The sequence below is a fragment of the Anomaloglossus baeobatrachus genome, chromosome 2 (assembly GCF_048569485.1).
Source record: "Anomaloglossus baeobatrachus isolate aAnoBae1 chromosome 2, aAnoBae1.hap1, whole genome shotgun sequence".
NCBI classification, from domain to species: Eukaryota; Metazoa; Chordata; class Amphibia; order Anura; family Aromobatidae; genus Anomaloglossus; species Anomaloglossus baeobatrachus.
Genome location: NC_134354.1, coordinates 673,494,251 through 673,507,285, shown reverse-complemented (window position 1 = coordinate 673,507,285; position 13,035 = coordinate 673,494,251). Strand labels below are relative to the sequence as shown.

At 48.6% G+C, this 13,035-nt stretch overlaps 1 protein-coding gene across 4 annotated transcripts in view; it reads left to right on the top strand.

The window, feature by feature from the left end:
• The first annotated feature begins 217 nt into the window (after positions 1-217).
• Positions 218-13,035, top strand: part of SCN8A (sodium voltage-gated channel alpha subunit 8) — a 335,228-nt gene continuing 322,410 nt past the window's right edge. For all 4 annotated transcript variants that reach the window (XM_075337138.1, XM_075337136.1, XM_075337139.1 and 1 more), the window contains exon 1: positions 218-406. The gene's annotated coding sequence lies outside the window, so the exon portion shown is untranslated. The remainder of the gene's footprint in view (positions 407-13,035) is intronic.

The following is a 13,035-nucleotide window of genomic DNA, read 5'->3' as shown; positions in this document are numbered from 1 at the left end:
TATGTAAAGTTTTGCTGTCCCCCTCTGCAGTTTCCCATCTCGGAGCAGCAGACCCCCTCTATTAACTCTTCACTGCCCACCCATTATTATATGTCTCACACTCATTAGGATGAGAACTAGAACTTGTCAGGAACTGGCTGAAGGGAAGGTTGATAAAGAGCGCCCTCCCTCCTGAGCGGTGAATGTGCGCCGCCCCCAGCCCGCGGTGTCCCCTGTGTGCGGCGGAGCAGTGTGCGCGCTCTTTCACCACGCTCCCCGGCCACCTCTGCTCACAGTTCTATGTACGGGGCCGGCGCGCGTTGCGGAGGCTCCAAGATGGCGACGGCCGCAGTTCCTCCTGCTGCAGCCTCCCCACCTCTGCAGTCCGGCGGCGCAGGCTGCAGGGACTCTCGCTAGAGTCGGGCAAGTAAGTGCGAGGCGGACACTGGCAGAGGCTTCCAGCAGCCGAGACAAGGGAGGAAAGGGACGGGGCGCAGGACCAGCTCGGGCTGAGTGACGAGCACAAGTAGAGCGGCGGCCGCTGGTGATAGCGGGGCCCGGGATGGGGGAGGGGAGGAAACTGCCGCAGAGACGGTACTGCCCTGAACTTCACTAGTCTGAGGCCTGACGGTGCCGCACATCCCTGCGCCTCGGGGCTGCGTACACAGGACGGCGGCTCCGCTCCTCCGCGCTCCTGCAGCCCCTCCTGGTAACTTACCAGCAAGTGTCCCTGAGAGTGCGGCCATGGGAGCACAGGGTGTCACTGTCCTGCCCCTCCCTGGCCGGAGCCCCGCACATGTGAGGGCCGGGGGCTGCACACCCAGCTGCCGGAGTCTGGGCTTCCCTAGTGTAGGGGTGCGGGTGTGGTAACCGGGACTGTGCGGCCGGCAGCGGCGGGAGACCGGGCTCGGGGCGGTGAGTGTGCGGGAGATGTGCCGGCTCCGCCGTGTCCTCCTTCCCATACACTGCAGTATTTTTCCTTCTGAAGCCTGTGGCCCTTACAGTCTGCAATGAGGCTGCAGGGCACGATACAGAGCAGGGTGGCAAGATGCAGGGTGCAAGGTGGCAGGATGCAGGGCAGGGTGGCAGGATGCAGGGCAGGGTGGCAGGATGCAGGGTGCAAGGTGGCAGGGTGCAAGGTGGCAGGATGCAGGGCAGGGTGGCAGGATGCAGGGCAGGGTGGCAGGATGCAGGGTGCAAGGTGGCAGGATGCAGGGTGGCAGGATGCAGGGTGCAAGGTGGCAGGATGCAGGGTGGCAGGATGCAGGGTGCAAGGTGGCAGGATGCAGGGCAGGGTGGCAGGATGCAGGGGAGGGTGGCAGGGTGCAAGGTGGCAGGATGCAGGGTGGCAGGATGCAGGACAAGATGGTAAGATGCAAGACAGGGTGGCATGATGCAGGACAAGGTGGTAGGATGCAGGGCAAGATACAGGGCACGATACAGGGCAGGGTGGCGGGATGGATATGTGCAGAATGACAGGGCTGGGATAGGATGGCAGGGCAGGATGCATGGTAGAATCGCAGAGATGGATGCAGGGCAGGATACAGGGGCACAATGGCAATGTGTAGGGCAGGATTGCAAGATGCTTGGTAGAATGGCAGGGCTGGGATAGGATGGCAGAATGCTGGGTAGGATGACAGGGCAGGATGGTAGTATGCAGGGCAGGATGGTAGTATGCAGGGCAGAATGGCATGGCTGTGAAAAGATGCAGGATAGGATGGCAGGCCAGGATGGCAGGGCAGGATGGCAGGGGGCAAGCAGTCCTATGTATGGGAATGCCAGGCACGGCTGATGCCAGGCAGAAGCTCTGGGCTGGGTGCTGCAGGTGCTGAGACACCTGACACCTCCCCAGGCTGCTGTGCCTCTTTGAGGATGGCATCCCCCATGCGGGCACCATGCCCTGCACAGACAGTGATGTGATTCTCCGAGTCATCGCTGCTGGATTGTGAGGTGTGATTAGTGAAGTTGTTACCCCGGGCTGGTACTTGTAGTTCTTCATTGATTACACTTTGTGTAGCGCTGCACAGGCGGTGGTGTCCCTAGTTTCCCTGTGAGGTTGGGCCCAGGGGACGATGTATGCGGTAGTGCTGAATGGACAGCTCCGTGCAGGACACATGGCCAGCAATGTACAGCTGTGGAGTGGGGATGTGATGCAGCTCTCAGGCGGTGTGCTGTGCCCCGGAGTCTGGCCTGTGCTGCTGAATCCGCACTTCACATCACACCGGCCTCTGCTACTAAATTGGGAGATGCGTGTACTTGGAACGATTGTGTATGAATGGAAAGCAGGTGGAGTGGTGCATGCAGCAAATCCAAATGCACAGAGCGGCTGCTACAGCGGTGCTGAATGGACAGCTCCCTAATATCAGGCCATCCTGTAGTGTGGTGCTGTATGGACTGTGCTGTAGAATAGTGCGGTGCTGTATGGACTGTGCTGTAGAATAGTGTGGTGCTGTATGGACTGTGCTGTAGAATAGTGCGGTGCTGTATGGACTGTGCTGTAGAATAGTGCGGTGCTGTATGGACTGTGCTGTAGAATAGTGCGGTGCTGTATGGACTGTGCTGTAGAATAGTGCGGTGCTATATGGACTGTGCTGTAGAATAGGACTGTGCTGTATGGACCGTGCTGTAGAATAGTGCGGTGCTGTATGGACTGTGCTGTAGAATAGTGCGGTGCTGTATGGACTGTGCTGTAGAATAGTGGTGTGCTGTATGGACTGTGCTGTAGAATAGTGCGGTGCTGTATGGACTGTGCTGTAGAATAGGGCTGTGCTGTATGGACCGTGCTGTAGAATAGTGCGGTGCTGAATGGACTGTGCTGTAGAATAGTGCTGTGCTGTATGGACTGTGCTGTAGAATAGTGCGGTGCTGTATGGACTGTGCTGTAGAATAGTGCGGTGCTGAATGGACTGTGCTGTAGAATAGTGCTGTATGGACTGTGCTGTAGAATAGTGCTGTGCTGTATGGACTGTGCTGTAGAATAGTGCGGTGCTGTATGGACTGTGCTGTAGAATAGTGCGGTGCTATATGGACTGTGCTGTAGAATAGTGCGGTGCTGTATGGACCGTGCTGTAGAATAGTGCTGTGCTGTATGGACTGTGCTGTAGAATAGTGCTGTGCTGTATGGACTGTGCTGTAGAATAGTGCGGTGCTGTATATACTGTGCTGTAGAATAGTGCTGTGCTGTATGGACTGTGCTGTAGAATAGTGCTGTGCTGTATATACTGTGCTGTAGAATAGTGCTGTGCTGTATGGACTGTGCTGTAGAATAGTGCGGTGCTGTGTATACTGTGCTGTAGAATAGTGCTGTGCTGTATGGACTGTGCTGTAGAATAGTGCGGTGCTGTATATACTATGCTGTAGAATAGTGCTGTGCTGTATGGACTGTGCTGTAGAATAGTGCTGTGCTGTATGGACTGTGCTGTAGAATAGTGCGGTGCTGTATGGACTGTGCTGTAGAATAGTGGTGTGCTGTATGGACTGTGCTGTAGAATAGTGGTGTGCTGTATGGACTGTGCTGTAGAATAGGGCTGTGCTGTATGGACTGTGCTGTAGAATAGTGGTGTGCTGTATGGACTGTGCTGTAGAATAGTGCGGTGCTGTATGGACTGTGCTGTAGAATAGTGCGGTGCTGTATGGACTGTGCTGTAGAATAGTGCGGTGCTGTATATACTGTGCTGTAGAATAGTGCTGTGCTGTATGGACTGTGCTGTAGAATAGTGCTGTGCTGTATGGACTGTGCTGTAGAATAGTGCGGTGCTGTATGGACTGTGCCGTAAAATAGTGCTGTGCTGTATGGACTGTGCTGTAGAATAGTGCGGTGCTGTATGGACTGTGCTGTAGAATAGTGGTGTGCTGTATGGACTGTGCTGTAGAATAGGGCTGTGCTGTATGGACCGTGCTGTAGAATAGTGCGGTGCTGTATATACTGTGCTGTAGAATAGTGCGGTGCTGTATGGACTGTGCTGTAGAATAGTGCGGTGCTGTATGGACTGTGCTGTAGAATAGTGCGGTGCTGTATGGACTGTGCTGTAGAATAGTGCGGTGCTGTATGGACTGTGCTGTAGAATAGTGCGGTGCTGTATGGACTGTGCTGTAGAATAGTGCGGTGCTGTATGGACTGTGCTGTAGAATAGTGCGGTGCTTTATGGACTGTGCTGTAGAATAGTGCGGTGCTGTATGGACTGTGCTGTAGAATAGTACTGTGCTGTAGAATAGTGCGGTGCTGTATGGACTGTGCTGTAGAATAGTGCGGTGCTGTATGGACTGTGCTGTAGAATAGTGCGGTGCTGTATGGACTGTGCTGTAGAATAGGGCTGTGCTGTATGGACTGTGCTGTAGAATAGTGTTGTGCTGTATGGACTGTGCTGTTGAATAGTGCGGTGCTGTATGTACTGTGCTGTAGAATAGTGCTGTGCTGTATGGACTGTGCCGTAGAATAGTGCTGTGCTGTATGGACTGTGCTGTAGAATAGTGCTGTGCTGTATGGACTGTGCTGTAGAATAGTGCTGTGCTGTATGGACTGTGCTGTAGAATAGTGCTGTGCTGTATGGACTGTGCTGTAGAATAGTGCTGTGCTGTATGGACTGTGCTGTAGAATAGTGTTGTGCTGTATGGACTGTGCTGTTGAATATTGCTGTGCTGTATGGACTGTGCCGTAGAATAGTGCTGTGCTGTATGGACTGTGCCGTAGAATAGTGCGGTGCTGAATGGACTGTGCCGTAGAATAGTGCGGTGCTGTATGGACTGTGCTGTAGAATAGGGCTGTGCTGTATGGACTGTGCTGTAGAATAGTGCTGTCCTGTATGCACTGTGCTGTAGAATAGGGCTGTGCTGTATGGACTGTGCTGTAGAATAGTGCTGTGCTGTATGGACTGTGCTGTAGAATAGTGCTGTGCTGTATGGACTGTGCTGCAGAATAGTGCGGTGCTGTATGGACTGTGCTGTAGAATAGTGCGGTGCTGTATGGACTGTGCTGTAGAATAGTGCGGTGCTGTATGGACTGTGCTGTAGAATAGTGTGGTGCTGAATGGACTGTGCTGTAGAATAGTGCGGTGCTGTATGGACTGTGCTGTAGAATAGGGCTGTGCTGTATGGACTGTGCTGTAGAATAGTGCTGTCCTGTATGCACTGTGCTGTAGAATAGGGCTGTGCTGTATGGACTGTGCTGTAGAATAGTGCTGTGCTGTATGGACTGTGCTGTAGAATAGTGCTGTGCTGTATGGACTGTGCTGCAGAATAGTGCGGTGCTGTATGGACTGTGCTGTAGAATAGTGCGGTGCTGTATGGACTGTGCTGTAGAATAGTGTGGTGCTGAATGGACTGTGCTGTAGAATAGTGCGGTGCTGTATGGACTGTGCTGTAGAATAGTGCGGTGCTGTATGGACTGTGCTGTAGAATAGTGCGGTGCTGTATGGACTGTGCTGTAGAATAGTGCTGTGCTGTATGGACTGTGCTGTAGAATAGTGCTGTGCTGTATGGACTGTGCTGTAGAATAGTGCTGTGCTGTATATACTGTGCTTTAGAATAGTGCGGTGCTGTATGGACTGTGCTGTAGAATAGTGCGGTGCTGTGTATACTGTGCTGTAGAATAGTGCTGTGCTGTATGGACTGTGCTGTAGAATAGTGCGGTGCTGTATGGACCGTGCTGTAGAATAGTGCTGTGCTGTAGAATAGTGCGTTGCTGTATGGACTGTGCTGTAGAATAGTGCTGTGCTGTATATACTGTGCTGTAGAATAGTGCTGTGCTGTATGGACTGTGCTGTAGAATAGTGCGGTGCTGTATGGACTGTGCTGTAGAATAGTGCGGTGCTGTGTATACTGTGCTGTAGAATAGTGCTGTGCTGTATGGACTGTGCTGTAGAATAGTGCGGTGCTGTATGGACTGTGCTGTAGAATAGTGCGGTGCTGTATATACTGTGCTGTAGAATAGTGCTGTGCTGTATGGACTGTGCTGTAGAATAGTGCTGTGCTGTATGGACTGTGCTGTAGAATAGTGGTGTGCTGTATGGACTGTGCTGTAGAATAGTGGTGTGCTGTATGGACTGTGCTGTAGAATAGGGCTGTGCTGTATGGACTGTGCTGTAGAATAGTGCGGTGCTGTATGGACTGTGCTGTAGAATAGTGCGGTGCTGTATATACTGTGCTGTAGAATAGTGCTGTGCTGTATGGACTGTGCTGTAGAATAGTGCGGTGCTGTATATACTGTGCTGTAGAATAGTGCTGTGCTGTATGGACTGTGCTGTAGAATAGTGCGGTGCTGTATGGACTGTGCTGTAGAATAGTGGTGTGCTGTATGGACTGTACTGTAGAATAGTGGTGTGCTGTATGGACTGTGCTGTAGAATAGGGCTGTGCTGTATGGACTGTGCTGTAGAATAGTGCGGTGCTGTATGGACTGTGCTGTAGAATAGTGCGGTGCTGTATATACTGTGCTGTAGAATAGTGCTGTGCTGTATGGACTGTGCTGTAGAATAGTGCGGTGCTGTATATACTGTGCTGTAGAATAGTGCTGTGCTGTATGGACTGTGCTGTAGAATAGTGGTGTGCTGTATGGACTGTGCTGTAGAATAGTGCGGTGCTGTATGGACTGTGCTGTAGAATAGTGCGGTGCTGTATATACTGTGCTGTAGAATAGTGCTGTGCTGTATGGACTGTGCTGTAGAATAGTGCTGTGCTGTATGGACTGTGCCGTAAAATAGTGCGGTGCTGTATGGACTGTGCTGTAGAATAGTGGTGTGCTGTATGGACTGTGCTGTAGAATAGGGCTGTGCTGTATGGACCGTGCTGTAGAATAGTGCGGTGCTGTATATACTGTGCTGTAGAATAGTGCGGTGCTGTATGGACTGTGCTGTAGAATAGTGCGGTGCTGTATGGACTGTGCTGTAGAATAGTGGTGTGCTGTATGGACTGTGCTGTAGAATAGTGCGGTGCTGTATGGACTGTGCTGTAGAATAGTGGTGTGCTGTATGGACTGTGCTGTAGAATAGTGCTGTGCTGTATATACTGTGCTGTAGAATAGTGCTGTGCTGTATGGACTGTGCTGTAGAATAGTGCGGTGCTGTATGGACTGTGCTGTAGAATAGTGCGGTGCTGTATGGACTGTGCTGTAGAATAGGGCTGTGCTGTATGGACTGTGCTGTAGAATAGTGGTGTGCTGTATGGACTGTGCTGTAGAATAGTGGTGTGCTGTATGGACTGTGCTGTAGAATAGTGCGGTGCTGTATGGACTGTGCTGTAGAATAGTGCGGTGCTGTATGGACTGTGCTGTAGAATAGTGCGGTGCTGTATGGACTGTGCTGTAGAATAGTGCTGTGCTGTATGGACTGTGCTGTAGAATAGTGCGGTGCTGTATGGACTGTGCTGTAGAATAGTGGTGTGCTGTATGGACTGTGCTGTTGAATAGTGTGGTGCTGTATGGACTGTGCTGTAGAATAGTGCGGTGCTGTATGGACTGTGCTGTAGAATAGTGCTGTGCTGTATGGACTGTGCTGTAGAATAGTGCGGTGCTGTATGGACTGTGCTGTAGAATAGTGGTGTGCTGTATGGACTGTGCTGTAGAATAGTGCTGTGCTGTATATACTGTGCTGTAGAATAGTGCTGTGCTGTATGGACTGTGCTGTAGAATAGTGCTGTGCTGTATGGACTGTGCTGTAGAATAGTGCGGTGCTGTATGGACTGTGCTGTAGAATAGGGCTGTGCTGTATGGACTGTGCTGTAGAATAGTGCTGTGCTGTATGGACTGTGCTGTAGAATAGTGCGGTGCTGTATGGACTGTGCTGTAGAATAGTGCGGTGCTGTATGGACTGTGCTGTAGAATAGTGCGGTGCTGTATGGACTGTGCTGTAGAATAGTGCGGTGCTGTATGGACTGTGCTGTAGAATAGTGCGGTGCTGTATGGACTGTGCTGTAGAATAGTGCGGTGCTGTATGGACTGTGCTGTAGAATAGTGGTGTGCTGTATGGACTGTGCTGTAGAATAGTGCGGTGCTGTATGGACTGTGCTGTAGAATAGTGCGGTGCTGTATGGACTGTGCTGTAGAATAGTGCGGTGCTGTATGGACTGTGCTGTAGAATAGTGCGGTGCTGTATGGACTGTGCTGTAGAATAGTGCGGTGCTGTATGGACTGTGCTGTAGAATAGTGCGGTGCTGTATGGACTGTGCTGTAGAATAGTGGTGTGCTGTATGGACTGTGCTGTAGAATAGTGCTGTGCTGTATATACTGTGCTGTAGAATAGTGCGGTGCTGTATGGACTGTGCTGTAGAATAGTGTGGTGCTGTATGGACTGTGCTGTAGAATAGTGCTGTGCTGTATATACTGTGCTGTAGAATAGTGCTGTGCTGTATGGACTGTGCTGTAGAATAGTGCTGTGCTGTATGGACTGTGCTGTAGAATAGTGCGGTGCTGTATGGACTGTGCTGTAGAATAGTGCGGTGCTGTATGGACTGTGCTGTAGAATAGTGCGGTGCTGTATGGACTGTGCTGTAGAATAGTGCTGTGCTGTATGGACTGTGCTGTAGAATAGTGCGGTGCTGTATGGACTGTGCTGTAGAATAGTGGTGTGCTGTATGGACTGTGCTGTAGAATAGTGCTGTGCTGTATATACTGTGCTGTAGAATAGTGCTGTGCTGTATGGACTGTGCTGTAGAATAGTGCTGTGCTGTATGGACTGTGCTGTAGAATAGTGCGGTGCTGTATGGACTGTGCTGTAGAATAGGGCTGTGCTGTATGGACTGTGCTGTAGAATAGTGCTGTGCTGTATGGACTGTGCTGTAGAATAGTGCGGTGCTGTATGGACTGTGCTGTAGAATAGTGCGGTGCTGTATGGACTGTGCTGTAGAATAGTGCGGTGCTGTATGGACTGTGCTGTAGAATAGTGCGGTGCTGTATGGACTGTGCTGTAGAATAGTGGTGTGCTGTATGGACTGTGCTGTAGAATAGTGCGGTGCTGTATGGACTGTGCTGTAGAATAGTGCGGTGCTGTATGGACTGTGCTGTAGAATAGTGCGGTGCTGTATGGACTGTGCTGTAGAATAGGGCTGTGCTGTATGGACTGTGCTGTTGAATAGTGTGGTGCTGTATGGACTGTGCTGTAGAATAGTGGTGTGCTGTATGGACTGTGCTGTAGAATAGTGCGGTGCTGTATGGACTGTGCTGTAGAATAGTGCGGTGCTGTATGGACTGTGCTGTAGAATAGTGCGGTGCTGTATGGACTGTGCTGTAGAATAGTGCGGTGCTGTATGGACTGTGCTGTAGGTTACGCTGCTTGTGTAGCGCGGTGCTCGGCGGAGGTGCTGCCTTTGCTGTAGGAGGGCCGGTGCTGGACGCCCTGCTCCGTTCTTGGAGCCGCCTTGCTGTGCGCTGCTGAGTGGACGGCTCCGCAGCGCTGATGTGCTGACTGGGAAGCTTTATCCCATCTTCTGATGATTATTTGGCACTGAAGTGTTGTGTCATTGAACAGTTTTTTGTTTTAGCATGAATTTAGCAGAAAACAGAACTGGTATTGTTCAATTAAAATTCAGTTTTCAGACGAGCTCCACATATGTTTAATTTATTGGATGAATGATTCATGCCTGAGACCTTATTCTGTAAATTCACTCAAAGGAAAGATTAAAAAACTCTTGTAACATATTTTTAATAACTGATCTGGAAGATAAAAACACTTTGCACGTCCTTTAAGGCATTGACTCTCACTGGTTGATTTGTCAGATTTTATGAGAATGGCAAATTCCTTTCAGACAAAACAAATTTCCTTCTTCATGTCCTCATCTGATGTAGTCGGTGTGGATTTATCCTTAAAGTTTGATGCGTTCTCTTTTACTCTCTGATAGGTCACATACATTGTTGAACGTTTTCAATTCTCTGATGTTAACCTTTGTCATTGTGACATTTTGTATTTAAAGACTCTTGGGGGCTATTCACATTATTGGCATGTGATTTCTGAAACACCTAAGTGATGATTATAATATGATTATTTTCAATTTTTAATTTTATGTAGAAAATATAAAAAAAAAACATTTTCTTTACTTTTAAAACCACAGTGAACATGAGTGGATATTGCAGAGGTGATTGATTATTATGCATTAATGATCAAGAAATTATGCTTATATATATATATATATATATATATATATATACACACACACAGTGGAGCCTCGCTTAACGAGTAATACACTTAACGAGAATTCGCTTAACAAGCAAAGCTTTCTGTAAATTTGTAACGAGAAAGCTTTGCTGTACGAGCAATATTCTCACCGCCCACACTTCCGGTTCCGTCCATCCACCGCGCTCTGACCTGATCTTGCAGTCCACACAAACACACACATGCACACACACACATACAGTATTATGCTCAGCTTACCTTCCGTTTCACCGCTGTCCTCATGGTTCTTGTAGTTCCCGGGTACATCGCGACGTACTCGCGGCGAACTACAAGTACCATGAGGCCGGCGGTGGAACGCAAGGTAAGGTGAGCATAATATGTGTACCTTCCGTTTCATCGCCGGCCTCCCGGGTCCTGTAGTTCGCCGCTCCGCTCCACTCCAGGCTGTGTATTGGCATCCATAGCGACGAAGCAGGAACTTCCTGTCACCGCTACTCAAAGGCAGCACACTGGCCAATCAGAGGCAAGCGTCTCTGGGAGCGGAAGTTCCTCCCTCGTCGTTATGGTAACCTGATACACAGCCCGTACCGGAGAACAGCAAGTCCCAGGAGACCGGCGATGCAACGGAAGGTAAGGTGAGCATATAATGTGTGTGTGTGCGTGCGTGCTTGTGTGTTTGTGTGTGTTTGTTTGTGCATGTGTGGAATGACAGAATGGGACATTTAACAAGTTGTGGAACGAATTGTCTGCATTGCAATGATTTCCTATGTAACAAGTAACTTGGTTAACAAGCGCAATACCAGAATGGATTGTTCTCGTTAAGCAAGGTCCCACTGTATATATATATGTGTGTGTATGTATATATATATATATATATATATATATATATATATATATATATATGACACTAAATTTATAGTTTGACATTTTAATACTTTTGCTGTAAAGATGAAAGAAAAGATCCACTAAATTACCTTCTGTATAAGACATTTATACATTTATCACATCAATTCATTACTTACCATTTGACCAATATTAGTATTTGATGTAAAGAAGCATATACTGTATAGAGTAGACCATTTGAAACTTTGTAAGAAAAAAATATTGATTTTTTTTTTCTTTCATAGTGTTAAGTTATCTATTATCATTTTTTGCTGTTGTGCAATCATTTTATGGAAATCGTTACAGTAGATTTAGCTCCAGATTCCATTTTTGTTAAAAATTTTTTTTTTAAAATTATATATTTTAAGAAATAATTGGCAAGTTTTCTTACACATTTTATAAATTAGCTGTGTCATAAAAGGCACCCGATTCATTGAACCTCCAAAAGCTGTGCAAAAATGAGAGATGCAGGAGAAAAAAAAGGGAAAGTTACAGAATATACAAGGGCACACGCAATATGCGGTAATAAGACATCATTTATTCAAGTAACTAAACAGCAACTATCAAAAGCGTTAAATACAATGAAAAAGTCAAGAAAATCAAGACAGGATGGATATAATAACCCAACTAAACCCCACACACAGGCACAAAAAAAATAAAGGGATGTAAATGATACCTCTGAAACTGAAAACAATATAGCAAATAAGTAGTAATATACCCAAGGTTATAGAGTATATATGTATCAGTTTTTAAGTAAATTATTATTTTATGCTAAGTTCACACTTCCGTTGTTTTGTATCAGTCACAATCCGTCGCCTTGAGGAATTACGGTATCCTGCAAAATATTTTGCAGGATTCCAGTTTTTCCCCATAGACTTCTATTGGCGACGGATTGTGACTGATGATGCTGCGTTGCATCCGCTGCGTCGCGGTCAGTCGTTTTTTGACTGACCGCCGGGCGGGAGCAACGCAGCCTGTAACGTTTTTTGTGCAGTGGAATCCGTTGGATTTCGCTGCGCATGCGCTCTCTGGCTCCCCGCACAGGTAACCAGGATAAACATCGGGTTACTAAGCAACGTGCTTTGGTTAGTTACCCGGTATTTACACTGGTTACATGTGCAGGGAGCCCGCGCTCAGCGGTGTATGCTGGTAACCAAGATAAATATCCGGTAACCAAGCAAAAAGTGCTTTGCTTTTACCCGATATTTACCCTGGCTGTGCACGGAGCCAGACACTTCACCGCTCGGCTCCGCACCCTCCCGCACTCAGCATGTACACACACACACACACACACACACACACACACACACACACACACACACACACACACACACACACTTACACTCACTTGTCCTGCAGTCCCTGCGGCACTGACGTCCACCCACCCCGAACACTGCATGTATACATACTCACACTCACACTCACACTCACCTGTCCTGCAGTCCCCGCGGCACTGACGTACTGAATGCCACGGCCCCGCTCGGCTCCGCCCCCCGCACACAACAGAATCCGACAAAGAATTCTGTTCTTTGTCATCCGTTGTACAGCGCATCAGTCACATGCGTCAAGCGACACATGTGACTGATGCAATACAACGGAAGTGTGAACTTAGCCTTAAAGGGTTATCCACTACTTAAACATTGATGATCTATCCTTAGAATAGTTTATATGTTTGTCGAGCGGGGTTCCGACATCCCGCACCCCTGCCAATCAGATGTTCACGGTTCCGGCAGTAGCAGCAGGACGCCGGAAATGCTCAGTTCCGGAGCTGCTCTGTCTTCTGCTGATGGCCGCAGACGGGTACTGCACATCCGCCTCTTATTGGTTTGAATAGTAGGCGGATGTGTAGTACCTGGCTATGGATACTATTTAGGTACGTGTCCATGATCAGGAATCGCAGCATTTTGGACTTATCATGTTTTCCCTGCTTCCAAAACACTACATTGCACAATAGAAGAACAGTGGATGAGATTTATAGCAATCCAATGCCTATTGTGCTTCTTTTCTTTCACAGCGTAAACTGACATGTGGCTTGGCTTTCCGAGCCACAGCATGTCAATTCATGCTTGCGGAGA